The sequence below is a fragment of the Condylura cristata genome, unplaced genomic scaffold (genome assembly GCF_000260355.1).
Source record: "Condylura cristata isolate star-nosed mole 26May11 unplaced genomic scaffold, ConCri1.0 scaffold00013, whole genome shotgun sequence".
In the NCBI taxonomy this organism is placed as follows: Eukaryota; Metazoa; Chordata; class Mammalia; order Eulipotyphla; family Talpidae; genus Condylura; species Condylura cristata.
In genome coordinates this window covers 18,727,299-18,731,752 of record NW_004567114.1, presented here as the reverse complement: position 1 = coordinate 18,731,752, position 4,454 = coordinate 18,727,299, and positions in this window count along the sequence as shown.

The following is a 4,454-nucleotide window of genomic DNA, read 5'->3' as shown; positions in this document are numbered from 1 at the left end:
AGTATAGCTGAGTGACTTATTACATAGTTAAGCTTTGGAGCTGTTTCTAAAATGTAGTTTTCCTGATAACCACTCTATTTCACTTCCCATCTATGATACCGGCGTACTAAGAAGTGCTTTATAAGACTAAGAGCCAGTAAATTCATCTCCACAAGGGCTCAAATTTGGATAGGATAACTGATCAAAAGGAACGTCAATAAAACACTGTCCAAGCTAAACATTGGGATGTGTGTTGCATTTCGTCCTGTAACTTTTAACACAGGAGGAAACAGGTGAGGTGTCTTTCCGCCTAGCTCCTCAACCCGTCGTGCTGAGATCAATAATCATTCCCTGGCCTCCTTTCCACCTCATTACCATTCCAATTTGCCTTTATGGAATCCAACTAAGGTGTTAGGGGTTTATTTTTTTCCTCCTTAAATAAGATTAAGGGAAAAATCAGTAAGACCAGCTTATCTCAGTGCAAATGTAATTGAGAAAAAGAACATGGCAAGCCAAGTTCTGTCTGTCTGTCCTGCTCAGTAATACTTGATGTCTCACTGGGGTTCTGGGAGCCTTCTAGAAAGAACCAAGGTAGGTGGTGAGAATAGGCAGTAGGCAAGAGGCTGTCCTGAATAAGCAAAGAACATTGAGAGGATCTATTTTAGTCAGGCATAATTTAATGTAAGAGGAAGATCAGAGACTGAAGTTGCCTCAAACAGGAAGGGAACTTGGTGAGGACACGCTGTTTTATAAAAAGAAGTCACTGCTGAGCTCAGCGTGCGCCTTAGCCGCCCCCTTTCAAACAGAATCATAAAGACCTTTTCCAAAGAGCAGAGTATGCTGGCTGCAGAACATTTAGAAGATACAAGATATGGCTTTTCCATGCACAGTGTGCATACAAAGCCGCAGAAGATGCTGTGCAAGCTGCTCTCGGTTAACACTCGAGAATTTCCTCCAGTGATTAAGTCTGTCCTTACAAGACTATCGAGGCCACTCTCCTGTTTGTGACAGGGAGGTGTTTCTTTTCACAAACCATTTCCATTTGCAAAGCAGCAACAGCAGCTGCTCTTCCTGCTTGTCTGTGAGTGGTCGTCCACTCCCCCCACTTCTTTTTTTAATAAATCTGCTCTTTTGGATATGAAAAATAAAAATAAAAACATGATTAAGAGTGGTGACCTAGTGCTTTCTTACATAAAATAGTTCTATCATATAAGCTCCTTTTGTTCGACAAGGATGATGGTCCTAACAAACTGCAGTTTCTCTAAAGTAAAAAAAATCAAACATTGATTCCTTTAAAAAAAAAGTTTTAAAGGTTTTCAATGTAAAAAAATCTTAAGTACAGAACAGCACAAATAACTATAATCTTACCATCATTCATATTTTGATAAACATCTTTCCAGGCTTTTATGTTGAAAACAGACATTCTGCATCAAATTAAATTACAATGACCCATGTGTAGCGTTATAGAGATTGTAGCTCCCCAATAGCTGTTATTCCCAAACAGGACTTAACAGCGTCGGTTTTCCACTGTATGGTTCCTACATACCTGCCAGGGTACAAGTTCCAGGAAGGCAGGTACTTTGTGCATTCAAAGAACAGGTCATAGTGTGGAAAATACTGAGCTTACTTCTTCAAACTTTTACTATTATAAACATTCTTACAGAAAAGTCTTTTGTGAACAGCTCTAGTTACTTCTTTAGACTCAATTCCTAGGAAGTGAAATGTAGACAGTTTAAATAGTACACAATCAAAAAAAAGAATTAGAATGACCATGTATCATTAAACTAGATCACATCTAAAGGGACAGAAGGACAGAAAACAGACTGCCCTGGCCAAACTGGCAATGCAGTTACATTTCCTGATGCCAAACTGTGCCTTAGAGGAGACAGTAACTTATTCCCACCAGCAGAGTACAAGCTGCCAGTTTTCTGGGCTTTTAACTTGTGTGACTTCACTCCTGACACTATACTTCCTAGGTCATACTGAGTATCTACGCTGGCATTTTTGTTTCTCCCTTGAGTATACAATAATAATAAAGAAAAAAGAAAATCTTTCCCTGCTCCCTCCTGGCTTCAGGTTCCTTTCTATGGGATTGAGCTAGCTTCTTAGGGGCTGGCAAGTTTATTTTGTAAAAAGTCAATTTGTGTCTTTTAGTCTTTGAGACTAAATTACTCATCTCTGTCACTCTAGCATGAAAGTGACTACAGATTAACCTGTTAGTGAATGTGTAGCAGAAATTCAAATTTCATATAATTTCCATGTGTCACAAAATATTCTTTAAATCCTGCCCAATTTAGAAAGGTGGAAATAGATCTTAAAGTCTATGCGGGGTGGCGTGGGAGGAAAATAGGAGTCATAGTTTGCTGACCCCGGACTAATTTTATCATTTTCTTGAATTCATTTTCTTACAGTTGAAATTATATTATATACATATTCAACTATATGTGTCTCACTAATATAAGTAAAAATGAGAGAGCAAATTTAATTGCAAACATTCAACTGCTTACCATCCCTCTCAATCAGTACATCCCTAGAGGGAGCCTGAGACAGGAGAGAGGAATCCATTAATCTTGTGTGGCCTCAATTTCCACTTTTTTCTCCCAGCATCATGATTCACACAGTACAAGTTTACAGTCTGAACAGTAATTTTTTTCCCAACACTACTCCTATACAAGCCAACACCTTTCCCCGAGACTTAACTGAGTAATCTGCTCTAATGTTGAAGGACAAGCTATTAGGTTTACTGAACAGAAGTATGCTGGCTTCCAGTGGGTTACTTATAATACGCCTTTGGAAACTTTCAGGGATTTTTCCAGCAGTAATTTTTTTTTTACTTCTTAAAAATTTTATAAGTTTATTTTTTTTCTTTGAATATATATATATTTTTTTATTTTATAAGTTTATTTTTACATCATTTTGTACATTTATTTTTCCCATCTCAGTTTTAATCCCCGCGGGTTTCTCATCACCAAGTCACCCGTGTGCCATCACCATAATCCCGTGCACTCCCTCCCCTCCCCGTTTTTGATCCCATTCCCCACTCCACCCCCGCAAAATGTCTCTGGTATATAGTTGTTCATTATTTTTGTTATTTTCTCGCCTGGTCCATTATACTCCTCCAGCAGTAATTTTGATTCTGTAAAATTTTCCTATTATTGAATCCAGTTACATACGAGAGATAAATCTTCTATTATCTTTTATTCCTTAAAAATCCCTGAGGTGGGCCCTCCCTGGTGGCGCAGCGGGTTAAAGCACAGCACTAAGAAGCTTAAGCCACTTCCGCATGAGTTCGATTCCCGCCTGCCCCGGAGGAGATCCACATGGCGCGGCAGACCTCTCCTGACCTGCCCGCTGCTCCCCTCAGCAGTGTACTTCGTAAATCTGCCTGCTCTGCTCCCTGCTGTCTCTGGCGAATCCTCTCACCCTCCGCATCTCTGGCCTGTACCCCAGTTCTGTATGAATAAATAAAAAATCTTAAAAAAAGAAATCCCTGAGGTTATTGAACTAAATATCTAATGCTTTATATGTATGTGTATATATATATGTATGTGTGTATATATATATATATTTTTTATCTAATACTTGTAAGGGAAAAAAATGCAGGGCCGAGAATGCAAATTCAGCAAGCAGCAGGTATCATAGTGGCATCCAGTTAGCCAACCACATGCTCAAATAAGCTGGACTACTTTTTTTTTCTAAAAAATTATTTATTTATGCATATAGAACTGTGGTGCAGGCCAGAGGTATAGGGGTGGTGAGAGGATTCACCAAAGACAGAGTGGGGGGCAGAACAAGCAGATCGATGAAGTACCCTGCTAAGGGGAGCAGTGGGCAGGTCAAGAGAGGTCTGCCACGCCATGTGGATCACCTTGGAGGCTGGGGACTGAACATGCACTGAAGTGGCCGTGGCTCGCTTGCAGTGCTGTGCTTTAGGGAGAGCCCTAAGCTGAAATACTTCTAAGAGGCCAGTTAGTAATAAAATTTAGCATATGTTTCTAGAAAGGGACACTAAGTTCCCAAATGAAAGATCAATATTCTTCAAGGAAGATGATAGCAAATATTATCTTCATTTAAAGGAGGGAAATGAGATCCAGAGAAATGTAGGTAAATTTACTCAGGGTATAGCATGTCAAGCTAAGATTATTAAGGAAAATTTTGTGACACAAACTGCAAAGAATGTATAAGCAAGAACAGCTAGATAACATTAAAAACAACATGTAAGGGCTCTCCCTGGTGGTGCAAGGGGTTAAAGTGCAGCACTATGAAGCTATCGCAGCCACTGTAGCATGAGTTTGATCCCCCGGCCAGGAAGCTGATCCACATGGCGCAGAAGACCTCTTCTGGCCCACCCACTGCTCCTCTCAGCAGTGTATTTTAGTAGAGCTGCCTGTTCGGCTCCCTGCTGTTTCTGGTGAATCCTTTCACCACACTGCACCTCTGGCCTGTATCCCAGTTCTGTATGCATAAATAAATAA